The sequence below is a fragment of the Ceratotherium simum genome, chromosome 15 (assembly GCF_057802395.1).
Source record: "Ceratotherium simum simum isolate JZ-2026a chromosome 15, ASM5780239v1, whole genome shotgun sequence".
Classification (NCBI taxonomy): Eukaryota; Metazoa; Chordata; class Mammalia; order Perissodactyla; family Rhinocerotidae; genus Ceratotherium; species Ceratotherium simum.
Window position 1 is genome coordinate 29,875,566 of NC_141914.1, and position 24,159 is coordinate 29,899,724.

The following is a 24,159-nucleotide window of genomic DNA, read 5'->3' on the forward strand; positions in this document are numbered from 1 at the left end:
TGCTCCTTGTTCTGTTCCAAAATATAAACACACACGCGCACACACACACACACACACACACACACACACACAGGCCTCTGTGGTTCAAGCTAAATAGATACAGAATGGCCTAGGAGGAGCTAAAGGAAAGAGAGCTTGTTAGGCAAACATCATAATCATAATCAAAGTATTTTCTTTTTTTTCTCTTTTTGGTGAGGAAGATTGGCCGTAAGCTAACATCCATTGCCAATCTTCCTCTTTTTGCTGAGGAAGATTAGCCCTGAGCTAACATCTATGCTCATCTTCCTCTATTTTGTATACGGGATGCTGCCACAGCATGGCTTGATGAGCAGTGTGTAGGTCCACGCCTGGGATCCGAATCCGAGAACCCTGGGCTGCCGAAGCGGGGTGCAGTAACTTAACCACTACGGCACTGGGCTGGCCCTCAAAGTACTTTCAACTGCCACTTTTTCTAGGAGAGGCAGTGAGTGCGTGGCATTTTTTTTTAGCCTTTCTTAAGGTGAAGTCTTCCTAGTGTAAACACTTGTCCTCTAACCTTTTACGGAAGCAGCAGAGGAAATACAAAAGAGGGCTGGAGTCAGTCAAAATGACAGACGAGTCACTTCCTTCCGTGAAGTTGTGAACCTCATTTCTCATCCCTATAAGATGGGAATCATAACCACTCCATTGCTAGTCTGACTTAGCGGTTGTGAAAATCAATGATAATTTGTTACTCACTTACTCGGCACGCTTATTACCGAGTACCGTCATGTGCTGGGTCCTCTCCTAGGGGCTAAGGATCCAGAGATGGGTTAGTCAGGTCCTTGCTCATGAAGAAGTCAGAGTCTGGTGCTTAAACAGATAATCCAAAGAGTCTGGATCTCAGAGGATGGATCACTATGGCTTCATCTGGTCAAAGTCGGTGAAGACTTTGGCCCTGGAGCCAAGTTGCCTAGGTTGAATCCTGGCTGTGCTGTTGTTTACTAGCTCTGTGACATTGAGTGAGTTATTTAACATCTTTTCCTGTTCTGTAAAATTGGACTTTAGGCTTTCCTCAGTTTCATCTGTAAACATAGAGATGATAATAGTACCTACTTCCTAGGATTGTTCAAAAGATTAAATGAGCTAATACATGTCAAGTTTCCTCAGTTTCTCATCTATAAAAAAATACAGATAATAGTAACTACTAATTTTAGTATTGGCGTTGTTGTGATGATCAAATAACACATGAAAATATTTAGAACTGTAGAAACAAAAACATGAACAGGACATAGAGTAATGGAAGACACAGACACTAAACAGATACTTTTTTTTTCTTTTTTTTGTGAGGAAGATCAGCGTGAGCTAACATCCACGCCAATCCTCTTTTTTTTGCTGAGGAAGACTGGCCCTGGGCTAACATCTGTGCCTATCTTCCTCCACTTTATGTGGGACGCTGCCACAGCAAGACCTGACAAGCGGTGCATCAGTGCGCCCGGGATCCAAACCCGGGCCGCCAGCAGTGGAGCACGCGCACTTAACCACTACGCTGCGGGGCCAGCCCTAAACAGATACTTATTCAAGGCTGTAAATGCAGTGAAAAAGATATACAGAAGAGGGATTCTTAGCCTGGGAGTCAGGAAAGACATCTGAAGGAGATGATGTTTGAGATTGTAAATTCTTTCATTCATCAGACTACAAACATTTGAATGCCTACCATATGCCAGGCTTCATCTAGTGCTGGGTATATAGTGATAAACCAAACTGACTCAGTCTCTGCCAGTAGCAGCACCAAGAGATGGCTTGGGGGATAGTGGGGAGATGCTTTCTGTACCCTTTCCCCATAATTCCAAAAGTCCTTCCCCGTTTTACAAAAATGGACAACTGATAATTTTTCAATCTTAATAAAGTGTCATGTAAGCACAGCCTTAAGACAAACCGTTACTTCCTCTTCCAAAGAGACTCCTACTTTTAAGGCCTTTCTAGAAAAAATCTGGAGCTGCAATTGGTGGGATCTTGAAGTCTGGTGGGAGAGGCAGGTGTTAAATACATACATGAACTCACAGGCAATTAAAACTGTGATAATGGTTATAAAGAAAATAAATGGTTGGCAATTAAAATTGTGATAATGGTTATAAAGAAAATAAATGGTTATCAGAAAATAAAGGAATGAATGAGTGGCTGGGGAAGGCACTTTTCATGAACTGATATACATCAGTATATGTATTTAAGCCAAAAGCTGAACTTGTAAGAGTTAGCCAGGCAAGGAAAGATAGGGAAGAGGGAGAAAGAACAGGTTTTGCGAAAGCCGTGACCCAGGAAAGAGCTTGGTGTGTTTGAGGAACTAGAAGAAGGCCTACTGTGGTTGGAATGAGGTGAGGCAGGGAAGGAGATCTGGGCTGGAAGGAGGGTGAGGTAGGAGGGGTACCAATGAAGGGGGAGCGAGGGGCAGGCCACATCCAACACTGGACCTGTAGGTCAAAGAAATTCACATTTTATTCTCAATGAAATGGGCAGCAATTGAAAGACTTCATTAAGAACTGTGCTCTAAGTCACACAGAGTAGTGCCCTCTGGCTGCTGTGTGAGAATGGACTGGAAGGGTGAAAGTGGGGAAATCAGTTGGGGGCTAAGGTAGCAGTCCTGGGTGAGAGATGGAGGTGGCCTGGATTATTCCAGTGGCAGTAGAGATGGAGAGATGTGGAAGGATTTGAAATGGACTTGGTAGTGTACTGGAAAGAATGACTCCCAGGTTTCTAGCTTGAGCAGCTGGGTGGGTGTCTTTTGCTAAGGTCGAGAAGCCTGGGGAAGAGTTGGTCTGGGGAGGAAGGACAAGAGTTGAGCTTTGGAAAAGTGAATTTCTGAGGTAGCAGTGAGACATCATGTGAAGATGATAGGGAGGTATGGCCCGAGACTCTGAAGAGAGACCTGGGTATATGGTTAAGAGTCATTAATGTACATATGGATGTTGGCCACAGCCACGGTGGATGAGGTCACCTGGGCAAGCCTGTGGATCAGTGCTCTCATCCTTCTTTTGGGTCCCACACACCTTTGAGAAGCTGATGAAAGCTATACTTCATCCTTTAAAAGTATTTGTATTCAAGTTTGAGGAGTTTATAGATCCCCTGAAGCCTATCCACCACTTTTGTAAGGCTGATAGACAATTAAACAAACAAACAATAAAACTTGTGTAGAGAGAGAAATGGGCCCTGATAAAGCCCTGGGAAACAGCACCATTTAGAGGTAGGATAGAGAAAGCATCCACAGTAGGTTGAGAATGAGTAAACAAAGAGGAAAGAGGAATTCCAAAAGAGAGTTATCGAAACTAAGAGAAAAGTGTTTCAAGAATGGGAGATTAATGTTGCTGGGAGGGCTAGAAAGATAAGGTCGGAAAAGTGTGCCCTGGAGTTGGCAACAGTGGTGACCTTTGGAGGCCCAGGACTGCACTTGTGAAGGGTTAGGTCTCTTGGGAGAAGGCAGTGCCCCTCTGCAAAAACTGGAGTGAGGGAGAGACAGCGGATGCCCCAGATGCCCCAATGTGGGTTCATGTTTAGATTACTGGGTGTTCCCTCTGGATGGTCTGCATTTTCTCAATGAAATAGGAGGTAAGGTGACTGGGAGAGGGGAAGGCGAGAAAAGATGGGGGTTTTGAGGATGGAGGAGATGCGACATAGCCTTTGTGAAAGTAAGATTAGAGTTCACTAGGAGGACTCTCATCTATTTGGGGTTATGATCATGGCTTGAGTCTTAAAAAGTGAGTAGGATCAGAGGACGGAAGGGCTGGGCCCAGCATGAGCAGCGGCCCAGGCCCAGAATCATCATGGGCGGAGAATCAGCAAGCTTCCAGGACTTCTCAAGACTTGCTTCACTGTCTTTCTCTCCGTCTTGGGCTTCTCCTCCTTTCCTGGCTCTGTCTTTTCCCTCAGCCTATAAACATGCTCAAGCCTTTCCCAGTGACTCAGCATCTCCTCCTGCCAGTGTCCAAATTCTCTTCTTTCCATACCCAAAACATCTGTAGCAGGGAATTTTTGGAAATATTCAATCACTGTTTTTCGTCCTATAGTTTTCCCTTGCCCAGTTGTATGTTGCCTTATTCTGGGGATTTTGGCTGCTTCTTGAAGTCTGGGGCTCTTTGCGGTCTTTTAAAAGCTTGAGTGCATTGACAGGCTTATGCTGGATACCTCAGAGGTATGCACTGCAGCCAGAAGCCAGGGGAACCTCTGCAGGATTTTAAAGAGGAGTGCATTTTAGATAGTTCACTCTGGAGGCCGAGTGGAGGATGAGTTTGTCTGCAGGAGACTGTTAAGAGGCTGCTGCAAAAGGCCAGGCTAGAAATGATGGCTGGAACTCCTCCCATTAAGAATGGAGGTAGAGATTCCAGGTAGAGATTTAAGGAGGTGAAATAAATAGGACTGAGTGATCAGATAAGGCAAAGGGCTGAATCAAGAATGACTCATTCATTCCCAACTTTCCAATTCCGATGACTGTAGATGGTGGTGCCCACAGCTGAGGGAGGGGCTGCTATGTAGGCAGAGGATGAATTCAGTTTTGGACATGCTGACTTTGGGGTGCCCCTGTGATATCTAGACAGAGCTGCCTGGCAAGCAGTTGGATATTTATTTGGATTTCACTTTTGTGGACGAGGTCTGGGCTGGAGATCTCCAATTTGGTAGTTGAAATCACGAGGGTGGAGGTGATGCCCCATAAGTTAGTGGAGTGAGAAGAGCTGTGGGTTTAGAGTGGAATCTTGCTTTAAGGTGCAGACTGATAATTGGTGGCACTTAAAGATGCCACCAAAGGAGGCAGAGGCTTTATTTACTGAGATGGGAGACTTGGGAAAGTACACTCTTTTGGAAACCAAGGTAGTATTGAGATTCCAGAAGCGGGGAGTCATCTGAGGTGTCAAATGTAGCAGAGAGATCCAGAGAGGTGAGGTTTGAGGAACGCCTGCCCCATTTGGGAAAATGAAGGTCCTGGGTTACCGTTGCCTGATCAGGGTAACGGAAGGGTGTGTGTGGGGAGAACAAGCCAGAGTGGCAAGTGTTGAGAAATGAGGAAGTGGAGACAGCTAAGGGGAACACTGTTGAAGAGGTCTGCATGAGAGGGAGAGAAGCACTTGGAGGCTAACTGGAGTGGGCACTTCGAGTGGAGGGTTAGCTCGATAGTTTTGTTTTTAGGACTTGAGAGACTTGAGCTTGTTTTAATGCTGAGGGGGAAACAGCCAGGAGCCAAGGAGCCGGGAGAGGTTGGGGACGAGACTTTAAGGGCTCAACCTGGCCAAGATAGCTTCTTACAGTTTGCCCAACAGTTCCACACCTCTCATCTCATTTAATCATTTGACCACCACTAAGTTTGAAACAAACAAACAAAGGGTGAAACTTAGCCCAGGGGTTGGGAAGAGAGGTATGGTTCCATCTCGGTCCAGCGCGCCGTCCACGCCACATGGTGTGAGGAAATGCGCCGACTAGCCAGCGCCACACAGCCGGGGGGGGGGGGGGGTGGAGGGCCGGGGACGGGGGCGGGCGGGGACGGGACAGGAGCAGCGTGTTCCTGGCTCCGGGTGAGGTGACATTGGTGCCGTGGACTCGGGGCGGTGTGTTGCCCCAGATGAGGTGTGACCATGTGTCGCGGACCAGAGGTGGCAGCCCCCGAGAAGGGTCGCCATGTGCTATGAACCAGAACCTGGACGCTCCCTGCCTCCGGCGAGGTGTCCCCAAGTGCGCTGCACCATGGGCCGCGCGCGTGCCATCCTTCCCTTTCTTACACTCCAGCAGCTCTGAGTTGTGTTAGCGGCAAGGTGGATTAACAATAACAGCGATGGCCGGGCCTTAAAGGCGCGGGCGAGGTAGACTCAAGACCGAAAGATGGCCAGAGCCCGGAGCAGCAGGTCCTTAAGCGCGCCGAAGGGACGCCGCGAAAACCAAACTTGTGATTTGTACATCCGGCCGGGGCCCTGCGCCGAGATAAAGCTTCTGCGAAGGGAAGTATTTAATTTGCGTCCAGCACAGTCGGAAGAGACTCCCCGCCGGAGGCGGTGGAGTGGGCGCGTGGGAGCTTTCTGCTGGGTACGCCTCCCAGTCCTCCGCCCGAGGCCGGGCGCCGAGCCGGTTGGCAAATGCGAATTACACGTAGTTTTTTGTTTGTTTTGGAGGCGGGGGGACGTTGCTGTTAAGAAATGAGAGACCTGGAGTGGGAGCCAGGATCTGGCTTCCTCTCCGTCAGACTCTGGGCAAGTCTAGTCTAGGCCCCTCCCTGGGCCTCAGATTCCCTGTTCACAAAAGGAGGATTTGGACTATGATCGTGTCTTTGCACGGCCAGAGTGGCTAATTCCACCTCCTCCTGCCAAAAAAGGCATCCTCCATTACTAACCCCTTCCCCAACACCCAGGTCTTTCGCAGCGCCCTCCTTACTCTTTCTTTTCTTCGCTCGCCTGGCGGGGCCGAAAGCGAGAAGCTGCCTGCCCACCGCCCCGCCCACCTCGCCTGGTCCCGCCCCTCCTGACGTCCCCTCTGCGCCCCTCCGCCCTCGGCGCTGGGAGGAGGCAATCACGTGACCTCACGTCCGGCGCGGGAGTCCCGAGCTCGCCGCGCGCGCTCCCTCGCTCGCCCGCCGGCTCTGCGCGCTGCGTGATCCCGGCGCCGCCGCCGAGGGGAGGGGGGTTCGCTCCGTCGCTGGCGGCAGGAGGCCGTTTCGGAGTGCAGTCCGCCCCCCTCCCCTGCCCGCCTCCCCCGCCACCTTCCTTGTGCTGCCCTGCCCCGGCTGCACGCCGCCGCTGCGGCCGCAGAGGAGGAGAGCGCGGACGGCCCTGCGCCCGGCTCGCCCCGGCCCCGCCGCGGCGCCTCCCTCGCCTCACCCCCAGCCGCAGCGCGCGGCGGCGGCGGCGCCTCGAGCCCGAGCGACCCGCGGCCGCCGGCTCTGGCCGAGGGTGATGGGGCTGGGCTGAGGCGAGGCGCGGCGGTGGCGACAGCGGCGGGCCCCGGCCCCGGCCCCCCGCTGCCCCTCGGCTGCTCCGGCCGGGAGGCCGCCAAAGAGACGGCGCGGCGGCCGCCGGTGAGTGGCCCTGGCTTTCCCGGGGCGCCAGCGGGCAGGGGGAGCGGGGCCTGGAGCGGGTGGCTGGTGGTGGTGATGGGTGAGGTCGGAGGAGGCGAATGGTATTGTCGGGGGTGGCGGGTACCAGGTGAGCTTGTGGTCGGCCCCGTCGGGCCGGAATCGGGCATCACTTCTCGGGGAAGGGTGGAGAGAGGAGCGCTTGGACCGCGAGATGTCTGTCTGGGACAGGTGAGGCGAGGAGGGATCCGCGTTGTGGGTGGGAAGGCCTGGTTTGGATACGCTGCCTGGCAGGGAGGGCGAGTATGTGTTGGGGCTTGGGAGTGGGATGGTGCTCCAGCCCCCCTTTTAGGAAGTTCGGGAGATGGTGTGGTCGAAGGTAGAGGTATTGGCTGGGCGCTTGATGGATTTCTGCGGATGCTGACTGAGGGACTCTGGAATCGTCCCTAGACACGGAGTGGTAGAGCTCCTTGCCAGTCACCGCATTTTACAGATAAACTAAATGAGGCCCAGAGACGAGACGTGACTTCGGACTTGCCTAAGGACTCTCACTCTGAATCTGATCGTGGGGACTAGAAAAACCCAGGGGCCTTTGCTTCAGTACTTCCATGGCCACTTTCTTTATGGCCTTCCCTTCTCCCCATTCTCTTCACAAAGTTGGGTGGATGTGTGACCTCTTTTTTTCCAGAGGAGGGGTGACGAGGGAATCTGATTGGGGATTGACAGTAACTCGGTTTGGGTCTTCCCAATTTGGAAAGCTTTTGTGACAGGTGTTTATCGTCTCTCCTTTCTATAGATCTGACAGAAACATCCTTGGATCTTGGTGTCTGGACATAGGTATGAATCACTCACATAATTAACTACTTTTAATCATCAGTGTCTTAGAGCTATATTTAGTGGTTGTATTAGTGCAAAATGAATTGGTATGGAGTGGTAAACCTAGAAACAGAAACCTCGGTTTCCTACACATGATTCTGAACTAAATGAGTAGAACATTTGTATATATAATAACTATTTTAGATCCATGAGTCAGGAAGTTAGACTTTCTTAAAAATCTAAGAAATGCAGGAATGTTAAAGATTATTGCAAAATGAACACTATCTTCTAAAGGCTTTGTTGCTAAGGTGAAGGTGTTCTGATTTGATTGTCTTTTGAAGGGCAATTATATAGTTAAAAGTGTTGTACCTTTGGTTAGAACTCAGCCTCTTTACCAAAGCACATATATTAATTTTGTTTCACTGGAATATATGTGACATTCTTTTCTTAGGAGGATTGTTGCTTTGCTGAATAGGCCATGGTTGCCAAAAGAAATTTATGTGGACATCCCATTCTGGTTCAGCAACCCTTTCTTCAGGCAAATCAGTTCCTGGAAGTTGTTTGAAATAGTAAGCTGATTATTAATAATTGTTCTGGAAGTTTATTTTTGCTGCTATGCTTGTTTTTTTTCATTTTCCACCATTAGATCACATGAGGGTGAGACAGTTAAGTGAGATTTTTGAGCATCAGTAGAACAACAAAGCTTGTTTTTGATCAGAGGATTGGGTAGGAAAAGTGGTGACACTGTTTGCTTGCCTCACTTTATGAGTAGTACACTTATAAATAAATAAGAATATTAACTAGCAGTTTATCTTGAAAATAAGTTGATGCAGGCTTCGATTTGATGCAGTGTTCAAATTATGTAGTAGGAGGGCCGATGTCTTTGTCCAGGCCAACCAGGAAGCTTTATTTGGAGTACCTCTGGTAGTTAAAATTTTAATTTACAACTGATTTGAGATAAATAGGATAAATTCCTACGTAGGTGGTCTTTTCGTGTTCTGAGACTCAGTTTCAGTGTCGGTTTGGGGGGGGGTGTCGGTCCCCACACATACAACAAGCAGTTCTTGGACACCAGCAAGACTGCCCCCTTCACCCCACTTCAGACGCCAGTCAAAAGCCCAGGCTGTTACCTGTGCTTCTGACCGACTGGCTGCAAATTGGAGGTTCCCATGAGCTCCCTCTTGGACTTCAGGCGCCAGTGGCAAGTCTAGTTTGCTAGCTGTACTTCTGGTCGAAGTTCCCACCACCTCCTGCTCAGTTTCTATTAATTTGCTAAGAGCGGTTCACAGAACTCAGAGATAACATTTTGCTTACTAGATCACCTCTTTATTATAAAAGGATATAACTGAGGAACAGCCGGCTTTAAGAGAAGCATGGGGCAAGGTATGGGGAAAGGGCGCGGAGCTTCCATGTTCGCTGTCTCCAAGTGCTCCGCAAGTTCACCAACCTGGAAGCTCTCTGAACCCTGTCCTTTTGGGTTTTTATGGAGGCTTCGTTACAGAGGCAAGATTGATTCAACCTCCAGCCCCTCTCACTTCCCTGGAGTTGGGTGGGGGTGGGGCCGTGGGACTGAAGGTTCCAGCACTCTAATTGCATGGTTGGTTCTCCTGGCAACCAGCCCCCATCTTTAGGTGCTTCCAAAAGTCACCTCATTCACATAACAAAAGGCACCTTTATCACTCTCAACACTTAGGAAACTCGAAGGGTTTTGGGAGCTGTGAGCCAGGAACTGTGGACGAAGACCAAATACATATGAGAAATATATTTTGATCATCTGAATGACCAAGTATGTATTTCTTACGTTAAAAAGCAAAATCCAACTGGGTAAATTTAAAGATCTAATTGGCTTTATTAAGTGATTGATGAATCCAGCAACATCCCATCTAGCAAGTAGAGAAATACTGGGAGGACTTAATACGAAATGGAAGGTTTTTATAGGAAGGAGAGTGGGGCAGGGAAGTTATTAGCAAAAGGAAAGAAAAGATTATTTTGGGCCAGGACATCTCTTTGGAGGGAAGGGAACACAAGGGTTTTATCATGCAAATTGCTTTTTCCTGTGTGGGATGCAGAGGGTCCACGTGACAGATTACCTCATTGGTACTGACCAGAAAATTCCAGACTGGTTGATTAAGAGTACATTTCTTGGAAAGGTCGAAACTGCAGTTAGGTCAGGTATTAAATCTAGGTTTGGTATTGTGGGCTTTAGCACAAGTGATGCCATTTTGGGCCTGTGGTTTTCTCTTTAACACATAAGTCACAATATTGCACCTGGGTCCTGGCCTAAAGCTCGGGGACCGCAAAGGAAACCACCCTCCCCTTCCGTCTCCTCCTCTGCACCTCCTGGTTCTCAAGCACACATTCTCATCACCTGGGCTCTGACCCCCAGCCCTATCCTAACTTCGCCTCTTGCCATCCCATTTCCTAGCTAAGACCCAGGAATCCCCATTCCAGACCCCCCCCTACTTCCGCCCCACTACCTCAGCTGAGACCCAGAACCCCTGGCACCATCTCAGACCCTGAAAAGAGTAGAGTAAGTGATGGCACTCGCATCACTCCCCTGCAGGGAGCAGGGTGGGTGGTTGAGGCAGGATGCTGGGGTGAGGTGGGTGGAACCAGGGCCACTTCCTTTCCCTTTGGGGCCCTGTCAGCCCAGTCTGCCCCAGCTTCAGGAGGAGTTGGATTGGCCTGGCCCCAGCTCTGTGCCCTTATCAAGTGAGCTGTTATGGGAGTGTGACTTGGGGCCTCAGTGGACCTAGGAATGTGCCTATGGGCTTGAAAAGACCCTGATAGGTGATGGGAAAAGAGGATCAGGAGCCATTGGGGCTGAATAGGGTCAGGGAAGACCAGGAGGGACAGCCATTGCTGGAGTGAAGCCGCCAAGGCTTGAGGGGGTCTATGGGATAGAGTTGATGGGGGAGCTGCCAGCATCTGTTCTCTTGTTATTTCTGATAATAGTAAAAGCAAGGGTGGAAAAAGCTGTTAAACTGCAATTTAGGCCCAGCATTTGGCAGAGAAGTGGGCAGGAGGGGAGGGCCAGTATCTCAGGTAGGAAAATAAGTTTCATAGTAATTAGAACAAAGCTATGTAAACCTGAATGTCTAAACAGTATCTTCTGAGGAGTTTTCTACTTGGTTCTGCTTATTAGATATTAGAGGTAAAATACTTGTGTTGGTTTAGTTAGCCTTTAATAGTTACCCTATTTAGGTAACATCAGTTTCCCGTCTATGTCATATTTCAAGTATGGATTCTTATGTGGATAATAAGTGTGTGCTGGCAGTTATGACATAGTGTAGTAGGAAAAGCCTGACTGGGGAATCGCTTCTGACTTTCTTAAGTAGCTGTTTGACTGTGACCATTGCTAATAGTTATTGAGTAAGCTTACTGTCTGCTAGACTTTGATTTAAACACTTGACATGAATTATCTCATTTAAACCCCATTTTACAGATGCGAAAACTGAGGTTCAGAGATGTTAAGTTGCCCAGAGTCACATACAGCTAACCTGGTAAACCTAGAAATAGAAACCTCTTGTCACATACAGTAACATGTGTTACTAGAGAGCTAGGATTCTGGCTGTCTTCAGAGTCCCTTATACTATAAGTTGCTTAGCTTCCCTGCTCGTCATCATCATCATCTCTTCTTTTTTTTTTAACTAACAAAGAATACTAATACTTAGCTGAGAACATATGTAAAGAAAGTAGTACTCTTCCTGGCACATAATAAATAGTTCCTTTCCCCTTCCATTCCGTATACTGAATCAAGCCCTGCTTGTATAGCATGGTGGTTTTGTAACCACTGTGAGAATAAGGTTTTAAAATGTGAGTATACTTTATTCCTGCGATTAGCAGCCGTCCCAGGAAATGGGCTATGATCAGCCATATGGGGGCGTCCTTTGAAACTTTGTCTTTATCCTATATTTTTTCCCAGTGGTCTGGGTGATGGTGGAAATAAGAACTTTATGCTTGTGAATGACAACAAGGTGGTTGTAATTTCTAAAATCTTGGAAGACGGAAATAGAATTTCAAAATGATCTTGATTACTTGGCTTACCTAAAGTTGGATTCTGTTCACTGGCAAACTTGGGAACCTAAACTACCTATATAAGTATTAAGTGAGAGACCTTGAGAATGGATCATAAGTTGAATACGAGTTCGCAGCTTATCACTTATTAAAGATAACATTCTTAAAACTCTTGAAGCAATTCCCGGTGGTATGCTAAAAGAAGATAATCTGGTGTCTGACATCTACCTGATACGTCACCAGAAGGTTTGTTCCTGATGGAATGTGATCTGTGTGTGCCATAAAGCTCATCTGGTTAAATCTGGATCCAAGAGGTAGCTGACAGCTTTTATGAGTCTTTGGTTTTGGAACATAGTTTGTCTGTGTGAAATGAAGCTAACTGGCATTTGGAGAGAGTAAAGCAGTCATCAAAACCATTTTTCTAATTAACTCACCTAACTAGTCCAGGAAATGTGCAAGAAGCAAGGAAATAGTTGTTAGAGTCTTACTTGAATTTTGTTGATTGTCAAATTTTGAGAATAGAGAAATAACAGAATCAGAGTTGGGGCACGTATTTTAAGATTTAGGTAAAAAAGTAAAAGGTTCCGGGCTTATTTAATCTGGAGAAAAGTAAGTGGTATTTATCAGATAGAATGTCTTGAAGTTAATGGTCACTAGTAGTTATAGAAGTTATGAATTAAAAACATTTGCATTAGTAAGATTAAAAATAGGGGTAATGTGAAATGTCATGAATAAGTGGTAATTGGAAAAAAAATGATCACTGTTATAATAGTGAGCTAAAAAATGATTTTGTGGTAATCAGTAAGAAGGGAAGAAAATGGAAGGAAGGAAAGGGAGAGCTATTCAAATAATCAAATGTCTGAGAGGGAGGAAAATTGAGGATGGAGATTGCTGAAGAGTTTCCATAGAACAGTTCTCCAGAGAGAACTGTCTAACGCCAGATCTAGTAACATCTTAGGCCAAAGGCTCATACTGGGGCCTTTGCTGGGTCTGAGATGGTAAAACATTAACTCAGTAAATTTTAAGACTGCCAAATTAAAAAAAGGATTTACATACCACAAGGCCTCTCCCCAAGGAAAGAGGCCACATAGACCTATGAAAAGGAGCTCCTCAGAGGCAGGTTCTTGAAGGTCCTGGTGAGAATGCATTTTTTACCTCTTCCTGGCACCAAAGGCCACTAATACTAGTATGAACTGAGAATGCAGGAAGAAGTACCCCATCTTTGAAATCTGTTTACATGTGTGAGATGGGATGAGTAAGTTAATATCTTAATCAGAATTTCTCTTTTGTTGACTCTTGCACTTACTCCCTGTGGATCTTGCTTTTAAATGATCTGTTGACACACAGATACTAGTTAGGTAAGAAAGTAATTTCTGGGAAAAGTGAGTTAACGGTGTAGAGTTTCCTGATTATATGATGTGGAACTTGCTGATGTCTGTAGAATCTCTCAGAAATTTTAAATAAAAATATTTATAACCGTTGAGTGTTGATACGAGAGACAGTTCTACCTCAATGATAGCAAGCTAGATTAATTGACTCCTATTTTATTTAGTTTTTCTTATTTTCTTCACAAAGGAATTTGTGAATTGGACATTGAAATAAAGAGGTATGAGATTGGAAAATAATAATGGAATAAGTCATGGAATAGCTCCCACATACCTGCCTAGCGTGGCTTCTTTACAGCATCCCTGTTGCTCTGTTTTTTCCCATTTGTGAACTAGGATGAAAAATATGTTATTAACTTATTTTGATATAAAAGACGAATGTTTTGGTTCCTAATTCTTTCAAACCTAAAGAGATGAGAAAAGTGAAATCACCTTTTATTTGGGGGCTTTGGGTCTAAATTCTCATTTAAGGTAAAAATCCTATGTAGTCAAAATTACTCTTGAAAAAGTCCTTTAGGAAGGCACCAGTTTGAAAACTGGTTAACTGACATATTGTCTTTAAGTTCCAACAGCCAGTGTTTCCTCCAACTATTAGAACAGGTTACTTTTTTGGTGAGCTGGAATCATAATTGGCTCTATGAGTTACTTTTTGATGGGTGAATGGGACTTCAGATTGACTGAGGAACAGCAGATTTCTAGTCTCACTGCATGCTCACACTGAGACAAGGTTGTAAAGGCAGGCATCTTGCCACCATTATTTGAAGTATTTTTCTCTATTGTTTTTCTTTTTTCCCCCAGCACAGATAGTTGAATGAGTAATTAAATGCATATATGACGTGACTCCGCAGTGTGAATAATGGAGAGAGAAATTAGGTATTTATGAAAATCTGCTCTCTCCTTAGGGTTGTGCTGGGTGTTTATACCACAAGAAGAACCTAGCATAATTAAAAGGCTAAGTAATAAAGTTGGGAATAATTGGGGACTGTTGTTAGTTTGTAAAAGTCTGGGTTATACTCAGCTACTTTTTAGTGTTAATGTCTTCCTTACTGCCAGCAAGATCTACATTATTTTAAAAGAATTATATAAGTGGTTTTCCATGAAATTTAAATTATCTGACCTTAAACATCACTCTGGATAGCACAGTAAGAAAACAGCAGTCTTTAAAAAAACGTTATGGTGGCTAAAGATTTAACAGTCATATACCCTGGGAGAGAGCATACTGTATTGGTTAAAGTGTGGGCCTCAGAGCCATATACAGGTGATTTTGAATTCCAGCCTTATCACTTATCAGCTCTGTAGTCTGGGTCAAGTCACTTAACCTTTTTTAGTTTCTTCTTTTGCTGAATGGAGATAATAAAACCTACCTTAGGGAGTTGTGAGGGTAAGAGGCTCAGTAAATGGTAACTTAACTATTATTTGTTAGTTTAATAACATTTAACATATTCAGAACAAGTCGTGTGTGTGTGTGTGTATGTGTGTCAGTGTCATGAGTGTGGCATGAGCTTGTGTGTGTGTGGGGGCATGGTTGAGGGTTGCTGTTTTTTAAACTGGAGCAGCAGGCAGTGATGACATAGGATTATATTCAGGCTCTTCACGCCAAAAATACCGTGATTTTTCATCTTTGGTAATAACATCCTAAAAAGCTCAAGATGTTAATCTCATGTATCTCTAATGTACATTTTATGTATATTTTTGTCTTTTTCTTTGTGTCTCTGGGTATGAATGCAGTTTCTTTTTTCCCACGTCCTCTATGGCACTGTTACTTGTTTTTCTCCCTGGCCACCTTATAAAATTAAAAAATATGTTTAGTTGTGTTTTTATGTGCCTTATTTTATGTGCCTTATTTTCATTTAGAAATACTGATTAGTGAAATATATCTACATCTTTTCTTTAAGAAAATGACTTGAAATTTTAGTTTACTTCTGTGGCCTTTGGACTGATTTCTTTAATATGAGTCACTGGTTCTTCATAGACCAAAGATTTTTCTTCCATCTCTAGATTATGCCTTCACTTTTTTTTTTTTTTTTTTTGTGAGGAAGATCAGCCCTGAGCCAGCGTCTATGCCGATCCTCCTCTTTTTTCTGAGGAAGACTGGCCCAGGGCTAACACCTGTGCCTATTATCTTCCTCCACTTTAATGGGACGCCGCCACAGCATGGCCTGACAAGCGGTGCCTCAGTGCACGCCCGGGATCTGAACCCTGGCCACCAGTGGCGGAGCGTGTGCACTTAGCCACTACGCCACAGGGCCGGCCCCCTGCCTTCACTTCTTAAGCCATCAGTTTTCCAAGCTCATTTATAATTTATTTTTGTTCATGCTTTCCTAACATTTCTATTAAAAATTTTTTTCCTTATTATTTTCCCAAGCATCGGAGAAGGGATTTTGCCAATTATAATAATATGTCAGTTTACTAAGTAAAGTTTAAAGTACAAGACAAGTAGCCTAATTTTGTCTGAAGCTCTTAGTTATTTGAAAGACTACACTAACCCAGCAAATTCTTAAAAAGATTTTTATTTCATGGGTCCTTTTGATTTGAAAATATGCTTTTTATAGTTATCACTGCTGCCTTAGAGTTAGTTGGTGAATAATTTTGAGCTAACTCATGGTTGTTTTCTGTTTAGTTTTTGGTGAGAAGAAGAATAGAATAAACTGCTTAATTTAATCAGGTCCAGAACCATCTTACTGTGTTTCTTTTTTTTTTTTTTTTGTGAGGAAGATCGGCCCTGAGCTAACTTCTGATGCCAATCCTCCTCTTTTTGCAGAGGAAAATTGGCCCTGGGCTAACATCTGTGTCCCTCTCCCTTTCCTTTATATGGGATGCCGCCACAGCATGGCTTGACAAGCGGTGCATCGGTGCATGCCTGGGATCCGAACCTGCAAACCCCGGGCTGCCAAAGTGGAGCACACGCACTTAACTGCTGTGCCACCGGGCCGGCCCCTTACTGTGTTTTTTCCCCAAGTCCTTTTTCATCTCTGGTGCAGCCCATAGTGAATGACCCTTCCACAAGTTCCCTTAAAAGTTGTGCAATTACCAGTTGTTGTAGTGTGTAAGAGTTGTGATTTTATAGGCAGTCAGGAAGGAGGCTTGGTTAGGGCCTCTTGGTTATGCCCTTAGGATTGTGTTGGCACATTTAACTATTCAGTACTTTTTTTAGTTCCTGTATGCGCCAAGCACAGAGCTAGGTGCTGGGTGTACGTTGATGAGTGAGTTCTGCCATCTTAGAGATGACAGTGTGGCAGGTGAACACAGGGCTGCTGCATTGCCCAAGTCCAGAGGACACCACTCACGTTGTATTCGTTGGAATGTGGCCCCTTGACGTGGCCATGGGTCGCACTTCAGCTGAAAAGATTTCAGAATCTCCATTGTGTACAAGTTAATCCATATCTTTAATATGTCAGACAAGCCCCTTCATCATAATCTGATCCTGTCCATCTGTTTTTTTTTTTTGCTGAGGAAGATTTGCCCTGAGCTAACATCTGTTGCCAATTTTCCTCTTTTTGTTTGAGGAAGATTTGCCCTGAGCTAACATCTGTGCCAGTCTGCCTCTATTTTGTATGTGGGTCACCACCACAGCATGGCTGATGAGTGGTGTAGGTCCGCTGAGTGGTGTAGGTCTGCGCCTGGGAACAAACCTGGGCTGCCGAAGTGGAGCCTGCCGAACTTACCCACAAGGCCATGGGGCTGCCCCCCCCCCCCCCAGTCCATCTGTTTAAGCTCTGTTTCTAGCCATTCCCCAGAGGACACCCTGTGCGCCAGCCAGTTTAAGAAACTTGTATTCCAGTCGTTTTCTAGAATTTTGCACCTTAGTACTTCTACATATGGTAATGCCTCTGTTTGGATTCCATCTCTCTGTTATTTCCCCTCTTTTTACTGCTTGTTGGCGTGATGAATTTCACACTTCTCCTATCTTAGATCAAGGGATAGTTCTTCTCTGAAGTCTTCTCTGTCCTTTGCCCTCCGCTCCCTCCCCTGTTCCTTTCCCTGCTCCCTGTTGCTCCCATGATCCCTGCTTGATTGCAGCACTCAACCATTGCTTGAGATGTGTTTGCTTACTTATCTGTCTAGCCCGCTAGGCTTGGCTCCTTGATGTTAGAAATTTAATCTTTGTGATCTCCGGCATTTAGCACAGTACTTGGCACTTATAGACAGTGACATTCTAACAAATGACTTTTTATGAAATCAGAAGTGGCGATAAGCCATAATGATTCTTATTAGAATAATAATTTAATATTTACACAATTTATTTTGAAATATTTGGATACTTGGGCAACATCTTGGTTTTCTCAGTTAATTTGCCTTTTCTTAAGTAAAGCAACAGTCTGAGGTTAGATTTCAAAATACTGCTTGGCTAGGATAAAGGCACTGTTTTAAGTTCATTGGTGAACATGTTGGTGAGACTTTCTGTCCATAATAATGAAAAATTGACCATAAATGGTCTCTAAAACAGATAAACAAAGCTTTTCAATCCAAGAAGAATGGGTGATTCATAGCATTGCGGTAGCCCCAGCTCTGTCTCTGTCTGTCAGTAGCGCCCACTACTGCTCCTGTGCAGGAGTGGGTGAAGTGAAGAAGTGGGAACACTTCACGGAAGCCCGGTGAGGAAGAATCTCAGACTTACATGGACCAGCCTCTCTGAGTGGTAGAACTGCAGTGCCCACTCCCCACATCTCCATACTTCTTTTTTTTCGTTTTATTACTTTGAGATTCATCAGCTGTGAGAAGCTATAACTCATTTATCTATTTACTTCTGAACAGAAAGTCTCTTGAGGAAGAGGAAGAGAAAGCAGTTGATATTGAAGAGCTTAGTGCTGTGGTGGGGGTTGTATAGGATTATGTGAGGTCACTAAGCGGCCTGGAGAGAGTGTGTTGTGAGAGTCAGGAAAGGGGCATAGGGATGAGATGTGGGAGTGTTTTGCACAGAAAAAGAGGAAGAATTTTATCTCTTCCTCACACCCCCCGTCTTTCCCTGTGTCATTTATTGAGGTACATTTCTGGATGCTGGCCTGGTTCTCAACCTTTAAGGTTTTTAGTCTGTAAGTCCACTATCGTGGGACAAGTGCTCTGACACATACAGAGGAGGGGCAAAGGTGGGAGAAGTCCTGTGCTGGGAGGTGGAAGGGACAATCAAAGATACTTGACTAGAGTCTGGAAGGGCTAGTAGGAGCTCTTCAGCTAGACTAAGTTAGGGAAGGGCATTCTTGGCAGAAGGAACAATGTATATGAAGGAATGGAGTCAGGAAACAGTAGGGCTCTTTGAGGAGCTACAGTTGTCTTATTCTGTGTAGGTGGGATGTAAGGTTTGTAAGAGGTGAATGATACCCATTGGTGAATGGCAGATGGTGTTGACAACTAGGCAGGGCCAGGTTCTGAAGGATTTTACATCTTCCAGTTAGTCCTGACTTTGTCCTTGGAGCCCAGTTGGGCCTCTCTTCCACCCCAGTTCCCCGTGGTAGGGAAGCGCATAGAATTGTGCACTGTAAGACTTCAAAGGCTTGCCAGTGAGAGGACTGCTTACCTTTGTTTAATCCAGTGTTTTTCTTCAATTTGTAGGAGGAGAGGATGCCTTTTTTAAAATTTTATTTTGGAGGGACTCTTAACCATTTGGGGAATGCTGCTGCAGACAATAGGAAGCTACTGAAATTTTAAGCAGAGAGAGGAATGATCCCGTGTGATTTGTGTATTGATTTGAATGAGGGAGACTAGAGAGGGGGTCAGGACCTGAGCTGAGGCAATGCCGATGGAGACAGGGCATGGTGAGGTGAATCTGAGAGGTGGAAGTGTAAGACTTAGTGCCCAGTTGGATATGGAAGGTATGCAACAGGAGGGAGGCTAGGATGAATTCTAGATTCCTGGCATGGCTCTTTAGGCACATCATATTCATTTTGGAAGAAAGATAAAATGAACCTATTGAATTTTAGCTGTCTGCGAACGTGTTTAGGAGATGTTTGAATCTGTGGGTCTGGAACCTGTGAGAGATCAGTGCTGGAAATACTAATTGGCGGTTACCACTGTAGATGGAGGGGCCAGGACTGCCACGCTTGGCCCTTGGTGATGTTGTTACAAAGAGAGAAGCCTGGAGAATATTAATAACTAAGAAATGGGCAGAGGAACTGGCAGCTTGGGGAGTGTTAATAATTAAGAAGTGGGCAGAGGAAGTAGAAGCTTGGTCACCTGGCTACCTGCCCCATGACCCAGGCTAGCATAATATGATGTACAACTCAGCAGAATTGTGGGAGGTAGAAAGGTCATTTGTGGCCCATCTTGTGAACCTAGTCACTATTTTCCTTACGAAAGAACATATTTCAAGTACATTTGGCTTTCAAATGAATTTTTGGAAAATAGACCCTTGAAAGATGGTGCTGTCTGCGTGTCATTCTTAAATTTGTTGGAAAGCCTTTTTAATATATAAAGTCATCCCATGCTTCACTTTCTAGGGAAAGTGAAAAATGCTAATCTTGGTTAACTGAAGGTTATTTTTTTCCTGTTTTTAAAAGACAATATTGATTAAAAAATGGTAAGTAATTTAGATAATACCTGTAGGTGTTTTGTAAACTAAAAATCCCTGTACAAATGTCAATTTTTATTGTTGGTATTATTATGGTTGGCACAGTTCCCAAATACATTGATTTTTTTTTTTTTTTTTAATCCTGAATAGTGGATTACAGAATGACCATAGAAAATGAGAAAGTTCAGATTTCTGTGATGGCTGTGTTATGAGTAACGCCATTATCCTCCTCACCAGCGGTTTACAGTGCTGTATTTTTGAAATATTTGTTGAATGCAGATGTTAAGGGCTTTGTACTTCTTTCTATGCTGAGTCAATATGGGTAGGTTTCAAATTGGGAAAAAGGAGTAAAGTGGAAAAAGACAAATTGATGTAATTTTAAAAAGCTGATCCAAGTGCCTATCAGTTATAATTGTAGACTTTCAGGATTATACTTTCTTTTTTTAAAATTTTTATTTATTTATTTTTCCCCCAAAGCCCCAGTAGATAGTTGTATGTCATAGCTGCACATCCTTCTAGTTGCTGTATGTGGGACGCGGCCTCAGCATGGCCGGAGAAGCAGTGCGTCAGTGCACGCCCGGGATCCGAACCCGGGCCGCCAGCAGCAGAGCGCGAGCACTTAACCGCTAAGCCACGGGGCCGGCCCAGGGTTGTACTTTCTATACAGAATAGTTTCCTAGAGATTCTGTACTGCTTTGAGGTTGAGTCTTCATAATGCCTGGAAGAATGAAATGTGAGCCATACTGTAGTATAGATCATGAGTAAAACGAATTTTGCTTTCTTGTAAACATGACAAAATAATCCTGAACTGAACCATGCTGAGTTAATGAAGAAAAATTATTTTTGGGTTTGCTGTTAAGAAAAACGACCATCTCTGGGGCCTCTGTATAACTCCTTAACATACTGAAGACTTAGAAGTGTAATTCTCTGGAAGGTTTTCTTCTGTTCTCTTTTTTTCTTCTGTACTCTTTCCTATCCTCCCCACCCCTTCTCATCCTAGCCCTTCCTCTCCACTCTGCTGCTCTATTTTGGTACCTTTCTGTGCACACTCTTATTTTTTTGTTTCAACGTGGAGCTACAATGTAATCTTTTTGAGTACTTTTAATCAACAGTTTAAACTCAGCGCTGTACTACCAACAACGCACTGTACTTGACTGAAAGGATGGCACTCTGAGCAGTCGAGACCAGCTTTGAGCGTGTGCGAGCAGTGACCACTGCATCACGGCGGCCGCCTGCCAGTAGCAACAATGAGGTTTCATCTAAGCTGCATCCTGATTTTAGCTCTGCTAAAATGTGGAAAATATGAGTCTTAGAATTAATGAGAGTTTGGATTTCAAAGACCATCTTTTAAATTGCTGATTGAAATGTCAAGTTATTGGGGATTAGGATTAACAGCATTACAGTTGAGAAGAAATAGTCACGCATTTGCATTAAAATGGAAGAAACATTCATTTATATATTACTTAACAAAACCCCTTACTTCAGCTCTGAACTTTAAAGTGTAACTTATGGTTTGGAGAGTTAGGCTCACTTATCAATTTGATTTGTTTATACAAGCTGTTATTAGAACTCTGATCTGTCAGTTCGTATTGTATTAAATGCCCACGCCCACACCACACAATTTCTTTGGTGATTGTTTTAAAATGCTCTTACTTGTTTCAACAAGATTTTATTGCTTGTAAGTACCCACTGTCACCTCCAAATTAAAACACAGTTTTAATACTCTGTTTCATAAGTGTAACAATACGGAGGAATGTGAAGAAACTTAATGGTAACATTTATGCACTGGTACACGTGACATGGATTTCTCATTGGGATTGTTGGATCAAAGTATGTAGGAGTTTTAAATTTTTTTGTGTGTGTGTGTGAGGAAGATCAGCCCTGAGCTAAAATCCATGATAATCTTCCTCTTTTTGCTGAGGAAGACTGGCCCTGGGCTAACATCCGTGCCCATCTTCCTCTGCTTTATATGGGACGCCGCCACAGCATGGCCTGACAAGCGGTACGTCGGTGTGTGCCCGGGATCTGAACCCTGGGCCGCCAGCAGCAGAGCGCGTGCACTTGACCGCTACGCCATGGGGCTGGCCCAGGAGTTTTAAATTTTGATATACTGTCAGTTAGTTTTCCAAAAAGCTAGTGCAGATTCACGCTTAACGGCGATGTATAAGGGTGCTCCTTGTCTTGTTTTTTGGCCAGTTTAATGGGCAAGTAATGTTTTACCACATAATCTTATGCTTTACCTCATCTTGTTCTCTAATAGGTCCATGTGCTCTTTGTTACTGTTCTCCCCTCCCCTGCTCCACAATGTTGTAAGATCCCTAAGTTCTAGTTTCAGACAATTGTGAATTTGGGAGTAATCTTTATAAAGGGAATAATAATAACCTGTCTTCCCCCCTGCCCATTATCATTTGTTTTGTGTTTATTGCATGTCTTATTTTTCCATTGAGACACATGAAACAGAGGCTCTATTATACAGGCAATTCTTACTTTCCCGTATTAGTATCTCTGGAGGTACTAAAGTAAAATCTTACATATAATTTCTCATCTTTAATCCCTCTTGGTCAGCAGCTGCTCTATAAGGCTTGTGAAAAGTGAGCCTCTTTCCTTCCCAATGTTGGACCGCCACCTAGTGGTGACAGCGTGCAGCAGCAGCTATATGCAAGGTATTATTTGTGTAGGCCGGACTTGCACAGATGGAATATTATTACAACTGCCTTATTTTAGTGTAGAAGTTGAAACCAAAACAGGTGAAGGAACTTACAAAATAGTTGATGTTGAATTAACTGTCATTTAAGGACAAGTTAAAACTGACTCTTGAGTTCTGTGTTCTTTTAATTTGGTTTTGTTTGTTTTTTGTATTTTGGGGTAAAGTATATCTCCTACTGTTCCTAATATAGTAGTGAACATGGAATATATGCTCACTTAATGCTTATCGATGAGTTAGTTTGATAAAATAATTTAAAATTTGCTGCTACTTATGCTGTATCACTGGCTAGTACTTTTCCTCAGCAGGGCCAAGATGTGGAGGAGATAACAAAATAAACGTGATCAACTGTAGCTTACTAGAAATGTGCTTGTTAAAAGAGCCTTCAGAATGACTGCTCGGTCTTGCCTGGGGTGAAATAACTTGATTAAGAGTGAGATCCAAACACAGAGATGGTCTGATAGAGCACCATGAAGTGCTTTGGAGGTTCCTGCAAGTTCAGACCCATGCCTGGCTGTGTTGTAGAATTAGGAGTTTATTACAGACGCTCAGCCTTCCTTCTTCCTTTCCTTTCTTTCTTCAGCTATTTTAAAATATTACATGTAGATGGCATTCAACAAGCACTCAAGTTTCTCCCTCCCTGCCCCCCGAACACACTGTCACTGTTGGTAGCCACTGTCACCAGTTTGTTAATATATTCGGCTTTTGATTGTCTCAGGGATAGGTGTCAGTTTTCTTTCTAGGCCTTTTTGGTTCTGCCAGTGTTGAATATTCAGCCTGTAGGACTGGTCTTATTACAGTGGTCCTGTCTACTATTTCCTGTCACCTGCTGCAGCATTTTTCATAATAGATGGTGAGATTTTGAAATCAATCTAGCAGTTACAACACTTTCATAACTCAGTCCTTGAATATGGAGTTTTGAAAAGTCACATACATGAGGAATATTTAAGGGGAAGTATGAAAGTTATAAGATCAAAGTAACTTAGATAAATGAAAGGAAATCTCTTATTCATATAAGTAGACATATAAAAAATGCAAACTGTTTATTATGTTGTATATAAATTATTTTTAACACAATTCCTTTCTTATAGAGAAAATAAAACATAGATATAATTTCTCAGTGTAAAGGTACCGTTTCTCATTTTTTACTGATTAAGTATTATACTATTGACTGTAATACTCAAAGCCACTGTTTTGTCTAATGATGATGACAGTCCTACCACATGGAGTTTTCTCTGAATAAGAGGGTTGATTTCTTCCTTTAAATAATGTGTATAATAAAAGTGATAACATTGTTTGCAAGTGTGCTATAGTGCAGGCTAAGTTATAACTTAATTTTCTTAATATTGATCCTAAGACAAGTAATTACATTATCTTTCCTAATTATAACTTATTTTGTTATATCTATCATATTGTTGTAACATACAAAAAGGTATAATTATACAAAGACTGCACTTTACAAATGTAAATACAGTCTTGGTTTGGTGTATATTGGATACAATGGTCTTCCTTAAGCCTAAACACAGAAACAAAAGCATGTATTATAAGAGAAAGTTTAAGATGGGAAGTGATAAAATGGGTATTCAGTAGAGCTTTGTTAAAATTTAGCTGGGATCCTTGTAAAATTTCCACGTATTCATTAAATTATATTATGTCATTCTTATTGTTAGGAGCTGACTTGAAGTGTTAAGTTTTGCCCTCAAAGAGTTGTCACAATTTAGTTACTGTA

At 43.9% G+C, this 24,159-nt stretch overlaps 1 protein-coding gene across 5 annotated transcripts in view; it reads left to right on the forward strand.

Annotated features, from left to right (window-relative positions):
• The first annotated feature begins 6,607 nt into the window (after positions 1-6,607).
• Positions 6,608-24,159, forward strand: part of ATP13A3 (ATPase 13A3) — an 85,236-nt gene continuing 67,684 nt past the window's right edge. The window contains exons 1-4 of one of the 5 annotated variants that reach the window (XM_087439838.1): positions 6,609-7,006; positions 7,800-7,840; positions 8,271-8,388; positions 9,513-9,605. The gene's annotated coding sequence lies outside the window, so the exon portion shown is untranslated. Of the gene's footprint in view, positions 7,007-7,799; positions 7,841-8,270; positions 8,389-9,512; positions 9,606-24,159 lie in introns of all 5 variants that reach the window. The other 4 variants (XM_087439840.1, XM_087439837.1, XM_087439841.1 and 1 more) reach the window with 4 other exon arrangements.